Source organism: Notolepis coatsorum (assembly GCF_963971535.1).
Source record: "Notolepis coatsorum genome assembly, chromosome: 12".
Lineage (NCBI taxonomy): Eukaryota > Metazoa > Chordata > Actinopteri > Aulopiformes > Paralepididae > Notolepis > Notolepis coatsorum.
This window is the reverse complement of record NC_140176.1, coordinates 120,511,805-120,531,642: the sequence shown is the minus strand read 5'-3', so window position 1 is coordinate 120,531,642 and position 19,838 is coordinate 120,511,805. Positions and strand designations below refer to the sequence as shown.

Here is a 19,838-nt window from a genome sequence, read left to right as displayed (position 1 = left end):
TGCTGATGATCTCTCTCGAGTCAAATCCATTCTGAGAACGGAATGCAGTGCCCGCGACGAGGGTCTTGATTGATTGATTGATTGATTGAAATTGTATTAACAGATCATGCTGGACCTACAAAAGGCCTTTGACACTGTCAATCACTCCATTCTTGATTGAACATTTTATTAACAGATTGCAGAATGGTACAGTACAGTACAGCTCAATACACACAATTGTTAAGGGGATGCAGACCAGAGAAAGACTTTCGCCTTGGGGGGGGGGGGGGGGGGGGGGGGGTCGGGTAGGAGGGGTGGGTGGGTGGGGGACACTGTACAACTGTACAAGCAAAGCTGTACATTGGAATATTGACAAAACCGTACTTGGTCATTTACTGTACATTGGAGGGGGTTGGGTTACAACACAGGAGCAGAGTATAAACAACAGTACAGGAATGAGAAACAGTACTGTACTGTTGTTTATACTCTGCTCCTGTGTTGTAACCCAACCCCCTCCAATGTACAGTAAATGACCAAGTATGGTTGTCAATATTCCAATGTACAGTTTTGCTTGTACAGTTGTACAGTGTCCCCCACCCACCCACCCCTCCTACCCAACCACCTCCAATGTACAGTCCCCCCCCCCCACTACCCAACCTCCTCCAATGTACAGTTTCTACGTCAAATGTATATACTCTCTTTTCTGGACTCTTTTTGTATCACAAACAATACTGTATTTGCAAATCTGGTATGTCATAAATGTATAGATGTAGCAGTACTGTCTATCTGTATGTCGTGTATGTCATATGTTATGATGAATTGAAAATGGGGACCCTGATGTAAAGAAGACGAAAGTCTTTCTCTGGTCTGCATCCCCTTAACAATTGTGTGTATTGAGCTGTACTGTACTGTACCCATTCTGCAATCTGTTAATAAAATGTTCAATCAAGAATGGAGTGATTGACAGTGTCAAAGGCCTTTTGTAGGTCCAGCATGATCTGTTAATACAATTTTCAATCAATCAATCAATCAATCAATCAATCAATCAATCAATCAATCAATCAATCAATCAATCAATCAAGACCCTCGTCGCGGGCACTGCATTCCGTTCTCAGAATGGATTTCAGATCATCAGCAGGCTATATATGATATTCAGACTCTAGATCTATTTGCAGAGCCAGATGAGATGAGGCAACCTGTGCGATTGGCTCTTGACAACAAATTTTGCACGTACTGTATAGGCTACAGACAGTATGTGTGTATGCGCGCACTGCGGGAGGTGGCCAGAAGCGCGCAACTAGCCAACTACTATTATTACTACTATATTAATAGTTTGATCCATCGCAAAGCGCTCCAGCGCTTGAATACGGCCGGGGGATCCGCTCTATACAATGCAGACCCACGGCTCTCGTATTATAATGAGCCTGCGAGTCGTGTTATGATTAGAGTTAATAATATTGTATATTGTTTACACTGCCTTTTTATTCTATTTTTACTTCTCCACTGTACTATAATTATGTGACCTGTACCTCTATGTCTTCTACTATGTACCTCCCCACCCCCCGGCCCTCCCCATGCTGCTGAATTTATATTATTTTATGAATACAACGTTTAACGTTCGCTAACGTAGAGAAACGTCAGACGTAATTCGAGATACGTCAGACGTACTTCGAGATACTTCCGTACTTTCCGCCAATCAGCGCATTGCCCTGTCAAAGGAGTAATAATCCTGTGGCAGGGCGGAAGTTCCAATCTGGACCGAGGCTCCGAGGCTGCAGCTCGACCCTACTCGCAATCTCCTCCCCGATTTCAATGTAACGCGGAAGTGTAGTGGTCTATGGTGAAGGAAATGGACATTGTAGGAGGTAAAGGATACCAGAAGATGACGGTAATGCCCCAAACAGTTGGTGGCTGACCGCCGTAAAACCTTAAAAAGAAGAAGAAGAAGAAGAAGAAGAAGAAGAAGAAGAAGAAGAAGAAGAAGAAGAAGAAGAAGAAGAAGAGTAGGACTCGGAGAGTTGTTTTGAATGATCACCACGGAGCAGCTAAGAAGAGACGCCGTTCTCAAATGTGGGAACACTTTGACCTGATCAGTCCTAATAAGGTATGTGCATTGTACTCTGAGGTTTGAGGGAAATGTAGTTTCGAGTTTGACGCTCGTCTCTGACGTCACCCTGCGTCATCCCTGGAGCCTCGTCGTTCAGGTAAACAAAGGTACGTTAGGTTAATATCCACCTCTCCGTTTTGTTACAGTAATATCTGCTTTTATTCATCTACTGGCCGCACATCTGATCTGTTGGGCGTTTCTGCCACTTTTCCATGCAGACTTGGCCTTGACCAGAGGTAGCTGGACCAGCTAACAAGCTAAGCGGCTATGCTAATGCTACGTTACCACCACGTTATGAGTTTGGGAGGACATGTGGCGTTAGGTCCGAAACTGGTGCGACTCTCTGTATAGAGAGAGACATGTGCGTTTATTCAGCTCGTTACTAATAATGACCGAACATCTCAACTGTTCAGCGTTTCAGCCACTGTGTCACTTTACTTGAGATGCTATGCTGCTAAAATGCTTCGCCGTGAGCCAGGGCCCCACATTTGGACCACAGGTACCATCTTGGGGGATGATGAATGAAAACTTTATTAACAGATTGCAGAATGGGCACAATACAGTACAGCTCAATACATACAATTGTTAAGGGGATGCAGACCAGAGAAAGACGTTTGTCTTGTTTACATCAGTATCCCCCGTTTTCAATTCATAGTGACATTTATCACATACACATCTCATGACATTTATGACATAGGGACATACAGGTATACATACATGGGGACTAACTTTCATAGTGATTTTTGGGAAGGTATACACCCCTACTGCTAGAAAATATGTGATAGCAATGCAGCAGTTGCCTCCAAATGTGTGCCATCACATATTTTATAACACTACCAAGCATATTGTTCAGGCCTCCTGTCTGAAATTACATGCCCCAAATGAATCATGATAGCTCCTGAACCATAAGGCCTATATGCATGTTTCTGGTCTCCTTTGATAGGTAACAAGCTACTGTAAACCCACATCTATTACCATTCCAGAGTAAATGCAATGAAGGAAAACATCATATTTTTACCCTCGCCTGGTACATCATCTTAATTTAAAAGGCAATATGACCATTATAACCAATATCCCATGGATAATAATGCAACTGAATGTGTTCTCCTACTCCTTGACTACAAATATAACTGTAAATGTGATGACCATACATAAAAAATACAACAATTGTGATACCGTTAAAAGGTATACTCGGATGATGTAAATGTTTTGACCATGGTTACCGTTTATATGTTGACTGTTTAGTGTCTACTGGTAATTTTACTCAAACACTATTTCAGTGTTTCGTGCAGCAGTCTGTGCCCCCGGTTGTGGAGCCTGATGGCCACTGGCATGAAGAACTGGCAGACGGGCACACAGACACACACGTTGTTCATTGACCTAGTAACGTTAGTGCCAGCTTGCTTTCTGTTGCTGTGGCCTGGTGTTTTGAAAGCGCTCCAGTCCTTACCGAGCGGTGTGGAGGTGAGGAGGATCTGACGGTGATCCGGGCTTGTTCAGTAGTGGTAGAAATCTGTTATCCAGCTGTTTAATAACTGGTGACGATCAATGGCTGTTCTTTTATATTATTATTAGCCGCGGCAGCCTCGGATATTAGCCCTTCATTAGCAAAAATCCAGAACTAACGTTATCTTAGCAGTGTTTCTCATCTGTCAGGGCTGTACAATACTACGAGGGCGTAGCATATTGCCCCTAAAAATAGCCTGTCCTAGTAGAAAAAATATTTGGGGGCACCCTTGCTAGTACTGATTTCAACTAGGGCTGGGCGATATGGCCAAAAACATTATCGCGATAAAATTATAAAATTATTTTCATATCACTCGATATCGATAATTATCGTCGATATAATTTCTGTCAAGTTTAATTAACTTCTTATGCCCGGCGCAGACGGACAGGCTATTAATAGACTCACTTGTTTTGCTGCTGCGAATGTCTCGAGTTGATGTCGTCATCAGTCCGCGCACACCAGTGCATAGATTATTATATTCCACCAGGGGGCAACCTACCGCCACTTCATCATATGCATTATAAGAATGGAACTAACGGTTAGCCAGAGCAAGCGGTGTATCCCACGACAATGTACTAACTATCACCCTAAAATACTCCGTTCCGCCCCAATACATTGCAACGACGTCCACCGCATACCCCACACTACTCTAACCGTTACCATCAAAAAGCTAATGATCCTAGCCAGCCTTGTTTCCAATGTACTAACTATCACCCGGCTAAAATACTCTGTTCCGCCCCAATAGATTGCAACGACGTCCACCGCGGCGCAGCATACCCCACACTACTCTAACCGTTACCCTCAGAATTCACGCCACACACCCACTCCGCACGTAAACTATAAAATAGCGGCGTGCAAGCTAATGATCCTAGCCAGCCTTGTTTACTACCCAGAGGTGCACCGCGGGTCTCTTTCGCTCTTGCCGTCTCCTTCACTGATTGGTTGTTAGTGCGTGTGCGCTGATATCCAAGCTTGGAAAATCGATATATCGAAACTTTGCGACCACGTTTCATGTTTATTTCGAGGAAATAATTTATCGCGATAGTTATCGTTATCGTTTTATCGCCCAGCCCTAATTTCAACCCTTTCATTCGTATTTCACTCCTTTTTTTCGAGGAATTTAAACGTTGCAAACTAATCTTGTTGGCCGTTTTCTATATCTCTCCTCCCTTGGTCTCTCTCCGTCTGCCCGAGGAGCGGGGCTGTTACTTACACACTCGCACGACTGACACTCACACATGCACATACGGGTACTTGAGAGGTGCTGTCCGTGCTGATGCAGAGCAGAGCTCATCATAGCGGACAGAACGAAACGTTCGAAAAAAGCATGCATAGCGCAACCTGTGTAACATTAAGTTACACTGCTATCTCCTATCTTAACGTTAGCAAGCTAAGCATGCATAGCACGACGTGTGTAACATTAAGTTACACTGCTATCGTTAGCAAGCTAAGCATGCATAGCGCGACTCGTGTAACGTTAAGTAACTTGTGTTCCTCGGGGAAAGACCGGTCATCACTGCATACAACTTGGTTTAATCCAAATATCCATTCAGAAACTTTGTATTATGAAATAATTCTGGGATGTCTGACTATTTCCCTATGCCTTGTTTGGTGCGAGTTCAGCTGACACTGTTGACACGCCCACTATGCAAAGCGTGCACTCTCACACACACACACACACACACAGCTCCGGTCATGCATCCACTCAACTCATGGAAAATATATCATCAGGCTATTGTTCTAAAAGTATCTCTACTAATAAAATGGAGTATTGAACCGTTTTTAACAGCTGGGTATTGGGTGGGACATTCTGATTTAAGAACTTTCTAAATAAAATAGAAAGTCCCAAAATAGTTAATTGATCTGACTGCTTGTATTAATTGATCAAAAAGTAGCCATGTGCAGTAATAGTTATATAAAAGAATAATAAAGCAATGTCGATTATGTTCTTAATAAAAAATAAATAAACCTTGCAAAATAATCAAAGAACCAATAAGAGTATCGATAAAGTACAGAACCGTTAAGCAGTATCGAATCGATAAGAGTAGTAGTATCGATAAAATCCTAACGATCCTAACCCATCCCTAATGAAAACTGTTAATACACTGTTATCAATGAAAGAAGAAATGTTTGCAGCTGTGGTAATACTTCAGTTGGTTAATTATAAAAGATACAAACCTGAAAACAAAAGCACTTAAATGTTAAATAAAAGGCCCACAGTAATGAGGCAGGAGGAACATATTCTTTTGCACTATAATGGTAAAATTGCTATTTAAAAAAAAAAGTTCCCCTAAAAAAGATTCTGTGAGAGTGTAGAAATCGTCGGAAAGGAGAGACGCACAATTTCTATCTTGCAACCACACCAAGTAAGTAGTGTGTCATTTATTATCTTCTTAGCACAAGTGACAGCTGTCAGATCTATGCCGTGCTAAACTCTGACAGCTCCTCGTCACCAAAAACATTTTATGAATGACATTCCACCAGCGCGTCTTCTCTAAGCCCAACCCCCAACCAACCTCATTAAAGTGACAGTGCCCCATCAATACATCAAAACAATCTAATGGTGAATTATGTCCATAGCACCCACTACATACGTCCCCCCAGAATTCATCATAACAAAAGAAGTCAATGAACAGGAGGGCGGAGAACCCTGCCATAACGGCTCCGCCTGACCCCTGTAGCGGCCGGCACCGCTGTAGGGAAAACCTTAAGGGCCCTACGGCCACTCGGGCACAGGATAGGTGGCGAGGGGGTCTCGTGGGCCTTACTCGGAAGACGGGGCAAGGTAGGGGGTCGTCCCCGCCGTGGGGGCTGGGCCAGTCCAACAGGTTTGCCCAAGTCCACATGAGCCGGTTTAAGGCGGTCTATGGAAATGTGTTCCAGCTTCCCGCCCATGTCCACAACAAAGTACTTGTCTCCAGCCTCCTGGACACGGAACGGACCGTCGTATGGAGGTTTCAAGGGGTCCCGGTGGGCATCGTGACGGATGAAAACATATTCCGCTGACTGCAGACTTGTAGGGACGTGCGACCGGGGAAGGCCGTGCTGTGAGGTGGGGACTGGCGTGAATACCTTAGCCTTCTCCAGAAGTGCTGTCCGCTGCTGGGCTGCACACCAGGGGGCAGTAATGTTAGGGATGAAATCCCCTGGCACCCGCAGAGGCTGACCGTAAACCAGCTCAGCCGAGGAGGTCTGAAGGTCTTCCTTGGGGGCCGTCCTGAGACCAAGCATGACCCACGGGAGCCGGTCGACCCAGCCGCTGTCAGTAAGGCTGGCCCGAAGTGCTGCTTTCATTGAGCGGTGAAAGCGCTTGCATAACCCATTGGCCTGCGGGTGGTATGACGTAGTCCGGTGTAGCTTCACGCCCAGGCTCTTGGCGACCGTGTTCCAGAGCTCGGACGTGAACTGTGGGCCCCGGTCTGAAGAGAGGTCGGCTGGAGTGCCAAACCGGGCGACCCAGGTTCCAATAAAGGCTCTGGCCACCTCGGCGGACGTCGTGCCTGACAGTGGAACTGCCTCTGGCCAACGGGTAGTCCTGTCTACCATAGTAAAGAGGTAACTGAAGCCGTGTGAGGGGGGCAGGGGGCCCACTAGGTCAACGTTCACGTGGTCGAACCTCCTTTCAGGTACAGGGAAGTGCTGCAGGGGGGCCTTGGTGTGACGGTACACTTTAGCGCGCTGGCACTCCAAACAGGAGTCAGCCCAGTCTCTTACATCTTTTCTAAGCCCAGGCCAGACAAACTTGGCGGACACTAGCCTCTGCGTAGGTTTCTTTCCCGGGTGGGAGAGGCCGTGAACAGCGTCATAAACACGCCGCCTCCATCCTGTGGGAACGATGGGGCGGGCCTGTCCCATAGAGACATCACACAGGAGTGTGGTGCCAGCACTGTCAAAAACCACATCCTCTAACCGCAGGCTTGAGGTGGCTGACCTGAAATCCTGCACTTCAGGGTCGGTAGCCTGGTCCGCCGCCATACCGGTGTAATCCAGCCCCAAGTGCATGGCACCCACTACAGCCCGGGAGAGGCAGTCTGCGACAAGGTTTGCTTTACCTGCCACATGTTGAATGTCAGTAGTGAACTCTGAGACATATGAGAGCTGTCGCTGTTGACGGGCGGACCATGGCTCAGACACCTTGGCCATGGCGAACGTCAGCGGCTTGTGATCCACGAAGGCCGTGAACTGGCGGGCCTCCAGCAGGAAACGAAAATGGCGGATGGCAAGGTAGAGGCAGAGGAGCTCCCGATCGAAGGTGCTATACCTCCGCTCGCTGGGGCTTAACTGGCGGCTGAAAAAAGCGAGCGGCTGGCAAGCCCCGCCTACCCACTGTTCAAACACTGCGCCCACGGCAAAATCTGAGGCGTCGGTGGTGATGGAGATTGGGGCCTTAAAGGAAGGATGTGCCAGCATGGTGGCGTTGGCTAGGGCAGCCTTGGCATCCAGAAAAGCTTTGTCTCTCTCTGCAGACCAGTCGACCGCATGTTTTGGCGCTTTACCCCTAAGGGCCTCATACAACGGCCGCATAATCCGAGCCGCCTGGGGAATAAAGCGGTGATAAAAGTTGATCATTCCGAGAAACTCCTGCAGTGACCTAACCGTGGGCGGCCGGGGAAAATTCATCACCGCTTCCACCTTCATGGGAAGAGGGACCGCTCCCTCTTTAGTGACTCTGTGCCCCAGGAAGTCAATGGTCGACCGCCCAAACTGGCATTTGGCCGGGTTGATTATCAGTCCATGCTCATTTAGCCGCTCAAAAAGCATTCTGAGGTGGGACATGTGCTCAGCCTTAGAGGCGCTGGCTATGAGGATATCATCCAAGTATACAAAAATAAAATCCAAGTCTCGTAGCACAGAGTCCATAAGGCGCTGGAACGTCTGTGCAGCGTTTTTGAGGCCGAATGGCATGCGCAGAAACTCAAATAGTCCAAATGGAGTTATGACTGCTGTTTTGGGGACATCCAGCGGTTGGACGGGCACCTGATGATACCCACGCACAAGGTCCACCTTGGAAAACATTAATTTCCCTGAAAGGCGGGCAGAAAAGTCCTGAATGTGCGGGACTGGGTACCGGTCCGGCGTCGTAGCATCGTTGAGCCGGCGGTAATCCCCACACGGGCGCCACCCGCCTCCCGGCTTGGGGACAATGTGGAGGGGGGAGGCCCATGGGCTGTCGGAGCGACGGACAATGCCGCGGCGTTCCATGTTCTCGAACTCTGCCTTGGCAATGCTGAGCTTGACCGGGTCGAGGCGCCGAGCCCGGGCATAGACTGGAGGGCCGGTCGTGGCGATATGATGTTCCACTCCATGCTTGGCTGTAGATGGGGGGTCCGTGTCCGCCGGATAGGATGTCCACTCTAGAAGCCGGCAAGACGCTCCTCTGCGCGCCCGTGTCGCACATGAAACGCCGCCCGGAGATGGTGTCCTGGACAAACAGCAGCCTGCCAGCCTGACCGACGCTCATGGCCACTAACGAGCGCCGGCCCGGGCATTTCCCGGCCCACTGAAGCTGCACGGCGGGCGGCACTGCTTGGCTTTAGGTCCAAACCGTGCATGATAATAACACAGCCCCGCGTTCGCGTCACGCTGCTGGCGAGGGGCTGTCGCTGCGGCGGTGAAGTTCCAGTCTCCCGGCGGTGAAACAAAGGCTTGGGTTGGGAAAACTGCCGCTGCACAGTGCTGTTGACCAGCCAAAAAAAACTTATCAGCCTCCTCGGCCAGCGCGCGGCAATCGTCTATAGTGGTGTTGGCCAGAGCGGCCCGAACCGGAGAAGGCAGCTGACGCAGGAAAAGTTGCATGAAAAGGAAATCAGGCTTGTGCTCTCCCAATAAATCCAGCATCCTATCCATGAGCTCCGATGGCTTGCTATCACCGAGCCCTTGCAAAGAAAACAATCGGCTGGCCCGCTCGGTATCGGAAAGTTCAAATGTCTTTAACAGATGAGACTTGATCGTGAGATATTTATCTCGAGCCGGAGGGTTCTTTAGGAGGCTCACCACTCTGCTGGCTGTCGAACTTCCCAGGGCTGATGCCACATAATAATATCTTGTTGTATCCGAGGTAATCTCACGCAGCTCGAACTGTGCCTCCGTTTGCGCAAACCATGCCGAGGCTGACGACTCCCAGAACTCAGGTAATTTCAGTGAAACTGCGTTCGTAGACATGTTGCCGCGGAAGCGTCTTCAAAACGTATAACAGGGTCACCACTGTAGAAATCGTCGGAAAGGAGAGACGCACAATTTCTATCTTGCAACCACACCAAGTAAGTAGTGTGTCATTTATTATCTTCTTAGCACAAGTGACAGCTGTCAGATCTATGCCGTGCTAAACTCTGACAGCTCCTCGTCACCAAAAACATTTTATGAATGACATTCCACCAGCGCGTCTTCTCTAAGCCCAACCCCCAACCAACCTCATTAAAGTGACAGTGCCCCATCAATACATCAAAACAATCTAATGGTGAATTATGTCCATAGCACCCACTACAAGAGTCTGTTTATCTGATGTACATTATCCTAGCTTAGCTTGGCTTAGGAGTCCATGGTAAAGTTGTATTACTTACAGTTTACTAGGGGTGTAACGGTACACAAAAACCACGGTTCGGTACGTACCTCGGTTTTGAAGTCACGGTTCGGTACGGGTTTTCGGTACAGTGGGGGAAAGTTTGCCTTTCCATGTTCCACTCAGGGGTGATGTAGTGTGCACTAACTAATTGTACTTGTAGGGCTGTCAACGATTATTCTATATTGAAATTAATAATCGACTTGTTAATTTCAATGAACAACCGGCCCTTTGCACAAATTATATTTTGGGAAGGGGTGAACTTGGAGTTTCGAATTAAATTCCATGCGTAAAAGAAAATGTCTGCACTTGCGTTCCTTAGTGGTTAACGTTAGGGCTGGGCGATATGGCCAAAAATGATATCACAATAACTATATCGATAACGATATCATATCACTCGATATCGCTAATTATTTAAGTATTTTTTTATTCTTTTTTTAAACAGATGTACCGTAATTCCTCTAATAGTAACCCCGGCTTGTATTTGTTTCAACTGTAGCGGGTACCAGGCTTGTATTAGGAGGAGGCCTGTATAAGAGGGAGGCCTATATTTCAAATTTTCAAACGGATCATAATGAATAAATCAACATTTTGTGTCAGTTTGAACCCAGTAAAATGTACTGGGTTCATTTATTGAAACCAAGTACTGTATGAAATAGTAAACAGTGCAATTACAGGTGGTCACTGGTCATTTCAACGTTTTCAAAGTGAAATCAAGTAACTAGCTCAGTATGCAGCTCAGTATATTAGTAACCCGGCTTGTATTTGAGACCCGGTTACTATTAGAGGAATTACGGTATGTTTATTTTGCAGCAATTCTCAGGGCTGTACGCTAAGCTTTTTCACTAGGGGCACACTTGCCCCTAAATGAGAAATTTAGGGGCAAAAAATATTTTTTAGGGGCACATTTTTTAATAACAATTTTACCATTATTAAAAAAAATATGTTCCTCCTGCCTCATTACTGTGGTCCTTTTATTTAACATTTAAGTGCGTTTGTTTTCAGGTTTGTATCTTTTATAATGAACCAACTGAGAGTGTGTAAATCACTAATAGAACAAAAACAACAAACTGTGTGTGTGTGTGCGCGCGCTTGTGTAGTGCTCCTTGAATGAGATCATCACAACACACACACACCATTAATCAGGAGGAGAAGAAACTCTGCATACATTTGTTTCACAATGAAAAGTGCTTTAGAAATCAAATGAATTATTATTATTGTAAATAACCTCATGAAAGGTTTATTATTTGTATGGGTAATTACCTGCTTCATATTTGTGATGTTACTGGTTTCAGTGTGTGCCTAAAGTGATCAATGTGTTGGGCCGTTTATAGAGATCTATGCCAATTAATGTTTATGTATATCCGGGACTTTTTTTTTATAAGAATTGAGAGGTATTTGTATATATGACCTTTATTTTGAAAACTGTTGCAACGCAACCTTATTTACATTTGCGCTTTTGACAGTGAAATGTTCAGTCCAACTTAGCTCGAAGGAAAGACTAATAAAAAAGGTTTAATTGACCCGTATGAGGCTCTTACGGTAGGACTTTGATTGTTTATAGAAGTGGAATGTAATACTATGCAAAACGAGAAATAAACAGTGATTTTACCAGCAGTCATTTCATTTCATATATGGGGAACCGACAATTATTAGTATTATATTATTTGCATATCGTCTCATTATTAGATAGATAGGTTGATACTTTATTGATCCGCGGTGTCAATTTAAGTAGACAGTATTTCACGTCCTAATAGTGGGGTACTCACGTAATGCATGGCTGATCCTGAACGTTAGAAGTTTCCGTGTCCCCGTCAATCAATCATCACATCATCACGTCAATCATCATCATCTTATCATCTCTCCACATCGGACGTGGTTGTCATAAAATTGACTGATATCCATTATCCACTCCGTTGTTCTTGCGGAGCAAGAGCCATATTATTATTTAAAGGAAGCGGCTACATTCAGTTTCGTTTCGCTAGGAATTATGGGATTTGGTGTTGGATGTATAGACTACGCAGATAGGGACATGGTCTTTAATCGCACGATAGACTACAAGTTCCAAGTATATAGCGTGACCCAGATTCACTCCGCGCAAATCTTTTTTTTCACTCAGGCTATCGGTGATCGCAGTAAGTTCATTCATTGCCGACAGATTCTTTCATAGCACCACGAGCTCGCGTGAGTGGCGTCATCACACGCCTTGGATAATTTAGGAGTGAAATGCGAATGCAAGGCTTGAAAGCACTACTCGCAAGCCCGCCCCCAGATAATATTTACCAATCGCAACGGCCAATTAAAGGGGCAATTCGCGATCATATCATCGCAGCGTACAGGCCTGATTCTTTGTCGTTGCCGCCATCTTTAGTGTTACAGCCCCTCACACTCCAGTTCTCAGGCTGCAGCTGATTGTGGCTCCAGGGGAGTTGAATAGGTCTGGCTCTGCTAGTTTCTTTTCTATCTTTTGGCACTTTTTTGGTGGACAAACCACCGCACATGTGCATCGTGACTCGCCTACTGTGTACAGACGGTTTCAAACTGTATTTTAAATTAAAAAGCAAACAAAATAAATGGACAAGAGAAAAATAAATCTCAATTTGGTCAGTATTGTCATTTGGACAAGCAAAGCCATTACTTTAAGTTGCAGGCAAGAAAGACAAGTCTGTCCACTGTCTCTGGTTTTAAAACTGCCCTGTTGCATATATATATATTTTTTAGATTTCTTTATTTTTTATTATCAATCGATATCGATTATTAAAATATATCGCGATAATTATCATTATCGTTTTATCGCCCAGCCCTAGTTAACGTACCATTGTATTAATTCGGTACACAGCCGTACTGAACTGAAACGGTTTTGTACGGATACGTGTACCATAACCCTACAGTTTACCAAACAATTATTTTTCAATCTTCTGTAGATGTCCACGATATTGCATTTAGTTGTATTTTCATTTAATGTAATGTAGTTTCTGATGAGGATGTAGTCTTAATTTGTTCAATGTGACCCTGGAAACACCACTTGGAAGACAAAAACATCTGATTGGTCAAAAACAACAGCTGCCTGCATCAATAACCAATCAGAAGTTTTGCATCAAATTAAATACAATATCATAGGCTTATATTCATAGATCAGAACTATAGCAGTGCATCCGTCTATATACACCCATGTTTATTTCAGTTCTTATGAAAATCTTCCTGTTAACCTTGGAAAAGAGCACTATCTGCAGGGCTCTACAGTGCGACCATATTGCTTGCATATGCCCCTAAAAATATGTGCGTGCGAACTAGGGGTGCACCGATGTATCGGTCGGGTATCTGTATCGGCCGATAAGCTCGAATGTGCCGATGGCAGTAGCCGATAAATATCCATCAATTTGTGTAGCGTCAAGACAAAAAAAAGTTCACTTGCGACTAGGGTTGGGCATCGTTTGGATTTGAACGATTCCGGTTCCGATTCCGATTCTCCATCGATTCCTGTTCTAAACGATTCTCGATTCCGATTCTTTGAGGTGCAGGTCAAAACAGGTCACAGCTTATTTCGAAGGAGATTTTTAATTTTTTTTTTATTTCAAAAAGAAAATCATACTATTCACATTTTCAGTTGACTTGATAGTTTAATTTGGTTGCTGTACTGTAACTATGGTATTAATTAACAAAGTAAAAAAAAAAAAAAAAGTAAAAAAAGTAAAAAATAAATAAATCGAAATTTAGAATCGAAATTCAAATATGTTCCAGAACCGGAAGTTAGGAACCGGTTCCTATTAGAACCGGTTTTCGGTGCCCAACCCTACTTGCGACCTGCACAACGCCGTCTCCAGTCCCCCCCCCCACACACACACACACACACACAAGCTACTGCATCAAAGTTACTACTTATGATTAACAAGGCATTCATTTTGTGGCATTAACGTTATATAGTTAGTGTTACACGTTCAATAATATCAGCATATTATTTACCCGAACGTAGCAAGCGTTCATACTAGCTCAGTTCCTTCCGTTGCTCACAGAGCCCTGAGTTTTACCCATTCTGCAATCTGTTAATAACGTTTTCAATCAGACACATGTATAGAAAGGCTTTGTTTTATTATAACATTAGTTGCAGTAAAATCATTATGCCTCATTTAAGTCATCCTGCGGAGCTAAAAGCTCTCGTCAACTCAAAATCAATGGCGGACAAAAGCCGAAGTAAAAAATGTATACGGCTTGCTGATTGGTGGTAACAGCAGAGGCGGGTGCAAGCGGTGTGTGACGTAATTGGCAGAATCAACTGTCAATCAAAATTTCATTGGTTGAGACAATAGTATCTCGCTGCAGCCCAGCAGGGTAGACCATGCTGGGAGAACTAGTATCTAGATGCAGCTAGGGATGGGAATTGATAGGATTTTATCAATACGATTCCATTATTGATTCTGCTTATCGATTCGATTCTTTATCGATTCTCTTATCGATACCTGATCAATTTATAATTTGAATAAATAAATTGGAAATGCAACAGAACTAAGCTGGTTAGAATAACAACATGCAACTTGACATTTCTGATTGTCATTTATTGTTGAGCCCCCATGTCAGGGGCGACAGTGGCTCGGGAGGTAGAGCAGTCGTCTGGCAATCCGGAAGTTCCCGGTTCGATTCCCGCTCCTCCCGGGCAGCGTGTCGATGTGTCCTTGAGCAAGACACTTAACCCCTAACTGCTCCCGATGAGCAGGTTGGCACCTTGCATGGTTGCCTGCGCCGTCGTTGTGTGAATGTGTGAGTGATTGGGTAAAATGTAAGGAACAAATTGTAAAGCGCTTTGGATAAAAGCGCTATATAAAAAAGCAGCCATTTACCATGTCAGAAAAATACAAAAACTGTAAAAAAAATAAAACATTAACTATAGCCTACACTTAAATAAAATAATGTATTTGAGATTCTCTTAAAATGTATTTATTTTTTTATTCTTAAACTAATTTAATCTATTGAATAACAGTCGTTATTCCTCTGACTTCTGTCTCACACACACACACACACACACACAGACACACAGAGCTCCCTCCCCGGGCCCCTGTCCTGTAAAGTATTGGCTTGTGTTGCTACACGGACACATTTGTATGTTGCACCATGGTACTTCCTGTCTGACGGACTCAGAGTAGAGACTTAGTAAATAAACAATCCGGCTCTTATTATATGTGAACTAAAGAGTACAAGGTTTACACAACAGTCCCCACCCGCTGTTTTATTATATTTGTACCTGTACTATCCGCTGTCAGCTGTTTATCTCTCTTTGTGAGCTTGATTAAATAGCGTTAGCTCACGTTAGCTAGCGATAGCTCCGCGGCTAATTTTAGCTCACCCTAAACTAAATCAATGACTAGGTTATAAAGCATTCAAGTAGTTTTCACTGCACATAGAAGTAGCCAAACAGCGGGAGCATTTCGGGAGCATATTACCAAAACCCAGGCAATTTCGAGCCCTTAATGAATCAAATAGAGTCTGCCATGGCTACATGCTAACGCTAACATTATTACGCAACTAGGAAAAACCTGGCAGCGATAAGGGAATCGAAAGTCACGGGAGCCACACGGTTCCAGGCATCGGCCAATTAGGAACCGGTTCCCAACCGGAACCGGTTTTCGATTCCCATCCCTAGATGCAGCCCTGCAGAACATACTGGGAGAGAGATAGTGCTATTTCTTGATGTTTCCTTTTTTTAAGTAAGTAAAGAGGCCCATGTTCATATCGGTGAGCACAATTTGTAACACAAATATACAGTAGTTTCATAAAAAAAAAAAAAAAAAATTACAAAAAAAAAAAAAAAAAAAGATTTGTTGCCACAAATATCGGAATCGGTATCGACCGATTGTGTTAGTTGAACAATCGGTATCGGTGGCACATTTTCATATCGGTGCATCCCTAGTGCGAACCTGAAAAATCAATTACTCGCACGGTGTGCGAGTGCAGATTACAGCCTCAGTCGTTCTTTTTTTTTCTCCGCTGAGAATCATTAAAAAACTACAAGTCCCACATTGCACTCAAGCCAACGGTCCAATCACAGTGATGTGACTGGTTTCATGGGAAATAAAGCAAATGACCAATCGGAAGCTCTCATTTTGCTTGTTTACTTTCTGCTTGTCTGCCATTGCGATATGCGAGCGTTTTCTGAGCAGCAGAACTCCGTGGAGTCCAGTCAGAGTACAGTCCGCTCGACTATTTATTATAGTCTTACCAATAGCAATAGATTTTAGAACACCTAGATTTAGCGATAGCAATAGTAATATAACGTTAATGCAACAAAACGAATGCCTTGCTTTGTTAATCATAACGTTGATGCAGTAGCGTATGTCGTTGTGTTGACTGTAGCAGACAGGATAACAACATAACACTGTGTACACATTCAAATTGCGATAATCGATTCTAACAGAGTTGAATTTTCCCCTTAAGTCAAGTCAAGTCAAGAGTTTTAATTGTCACGGCATACAGGTATACAATGAAATGCGGGTGGTCTTGCCCGCAACGATGTGCAATACAGTGGTACATATAATAGAATCAAAAGAAGAAAACAACATTGTGCAGTAAACAGGTAACAGGTAACATGGAGTGACATCTCGGTATCTGTACATAGTTATTTACAGAGCATATGGGACTAGGGATGCACGATAATTATCGGGCCGATAATTTTCGGGCCGATATCAGCAATTATGACGTCATCCCGATAAACTCGATAACGTTATTGATAGCTCCGATAACATAATACATTTTTTGGTTAAAAGAAATCCGGTGTGGGTGGATTTGGATGAAGGGCGCTTGTTTTTATTATAGCCTCCTCCCGTTTTGCCAGTACTGTGGTAAAACTGATCGCGTGTGGTTTAGGAACAGGGAGTTTTTCACAAATCCAGCGCTCCCCTTCTTGGCTGTGACGTAGTCACGTTACATTCGGAGACAGACAGTCGATCTGCCAATTACGTCCCTCCGCTTGCACCCACCTCTTCTTCTTACCACCAATCAGAAGCTCTCGTTCGTTTATTTACCTCCGGATTGTCGGCCATTATTCTACTCGGAGCTATAACGTTAGCTGCTCCCCGCCAGCCACATTGACAAGTACCAGAGCTTATACATTACTGGCAAATGTCTTGTTGCACTTGTGGCAACGAGCGTTGTCAGCATCGACTTTAGTAAAAATAGACCCAGACTTTTTTTGAGGAATTTAAACGTCGCAAACTAATCTTGTTGGCCGTTTTCTATCTCTCCTCCCTGGGTCTCTCTCTGCCTGCGCGAGCCGTGCTCTTACACTCACACACACACACACACACATACACACACACACACACACACACACACACACACACACACACACACACACACACACACGGGTGCTGTCGAGAGCAGAGCTGTGTGTGTGTGTGTGTGTGTGAGTGAGTGAGTGTGTGTAAGAGCACAGCCGGCTGGCTCGCGTAGGCAGAGAGAGACCCAGGGAGGAGAGATAGAAAACGGCCAACAAGATTAGTTTGCAACGTTTAAATTCCTCAAAAAAAAAACTCCATAATTTCTCGAGTACCGATAGCAGTACCGATGACGTCGGAGCTTATAAATACTAAAAAATAAAAAATAAAAATTGATTAAAAAAATTATATATATATATATACATTTAAAAAAAAATTATAATACAATAAATATCGGTTATTGATATCGGTTATCGGCTTGAGGAGCATAAAGATATCGGTATCGGTATCGGTGTCAAAAAATCAATATCGTGCATCCCTATATATGCTAGTTAGCTTTGGTAGTGCAATACACTGTTCCTGTTATTCTAATTTAAAGTGTCCTTTCCTTTGGCCATAAGTGTGCGTGTGTGCGACATGAGTGTGTGCCCGGCACTGCCCGCTCATGTTAAAGTGTTAAGTGGCTGCTCGTGTGTGAGCGTGCACAGTGTCCGAGATCAGCCCCACCACCACTGTGTCGTCTGCGAACTTCACTATGGAGTTGGAGCTGAACTTGGCCACACAGTCGTGTGTGTAGAGTGAGTACAGCAGGGGGCTCAGAACACAGCCCTGGGGGGACCCGATGCTCAGGGTGATGGTGTTGGAGGTCTGACCCCCCACCCTGACCGCCTGGGGTTTTTCGCTCAGAAAGTCCAGTACCCAGGCCAGCGTTTCCGTTAGCCGGTAATTACCGGTATTTGACTGGCAAAATCTGTTGAAGTCCGACATATTTAATCTCTCCGGTCATAATGTCCGGTGAAAATAATTCCCTCTAAACACAATTAGATTATTTGAATTGTATTAAAATAGGCTAAAATTATATAGCCTATGCTATGAACGAAACAATCTCACCAAGCAGCCGGTCTAATAATGACATCCAGCTGTCAGCGCGAGCTGGCTGCTGATATATTTACGTGAAGCATGGCTTGGCAGGGTGCAGTACTCCAATTCAGCCATTGGCAATTCAGCTGTTGGGTGGGGGCGCTGCTGACACCACTGCTCTGCTCTGCCTGCTCCAAGTGCTCCATGCTTCACGTAAATATATCAGCAGCCAGCTCGCGCTGACACAGCGGTGCCAAATTTCTCAGTTCTTCGCTTGATATAATTAATACAAATGTCCAATATAACGGAATTAGTTAGCTCATAAAAATGTGATTATAACAGACTGCTGTTTATTAAGGTCGGGCAGACTGCCCACCGACACCTCAAGTCGGCAGCAGCAGCACGAAGTCTCGAGGGACTTATTTTATTTGGAATATATTAATGACTGATACGCAAAAGTAGCCTAGTTTTAAGTTAAAATATTATAAATGCCTTGATGATGTCATTCTTTATATAGGTCTATCAATTGTTTTTAAGCTCCATAAACTCTGACCGGAATTTATCCCATTTGTCCGGTAGATTGAAATCTACCGGACACTCAGACCTGCAAAAAAAATTTCTAACGGAAACCCTGACCCAGGCGCTCAGGGCAGAGCTCAGACCTAGCTCGATCAGCTTGTCCACCAGTCTGGTGGGGACTATGGCAGGGCTGTACGCTAAGCTTTTTCACTAGGGGCACACTTGCCCCTAAATGAGAAATTTAGGGGCAAAAAATATTTTTTAGGGGCACATTTTTAAATAACAATTTACCATTATTTATATCGATTGTTTTTGATTTAAAAAAAAAAAAAAAAAAAAAAAAATTTATATAATTTTTTTTAATAAAATATATATATTATATAATCATACTTGTAGTTGTATTATCTGCGAGACATCGCCACCACGCAACAAGTCTAAATGCTCGCTATATGCAACCAGCTCCACTGTCTGTGTGTACTGAGTAGCCTCCAGCTACGGCCAGGATTCTCCGGAGCTGCAGCTGGGCCCTATACTGTAGGGATGTGCATCTCCTCACTGAGGCCGATGCGATGTGCATCTCGATACGGTGCCAACGATACGATACATTAACGATACATTTGAAGCACCGGGCCATGCGATATGATTCACCCCCTGTTGAGATACGATACGATTCGATACGATTTGATTCAACATAATGCGATTCGGGGCGATACGATGCGATTCAACACGATGCAAAATAATAATAATAATAATAAATAATAAAATGTTATGGTATGACAGAGGATTTGGTTGTATTCCTTATATGCAGCTTATATTATTATTAAAAATAAAAGAATCTACTGTAAGACAATTTATATAAAAACTCTTGGGTGCCTAAGAAGA

At 44.2% G+C, this 19,838-nt stretch overlaps 1 long non-coding RNA gene across 1 annotated transcript in view; it reads left to right on the top strand.

Annotated features, from left to right (window-relative positions):
* Positions 1–1,863: 1,863 nt before the first annotated feature.
* LOC311237768 overlaps positions 1,864–19,838 on the top strand; it is a 55,595-nt gene continuing 37,620 nt past the window's right edge. The window contains exon 1 of the long non-coding RNA XR_014620312.1: positions 1,864–2,083. This is a non-coding gene — a long non-coding RNA (uncharacterized lncRNA). The remainder of the gene's footprint in view (positions 2,084–19,838) is intronic.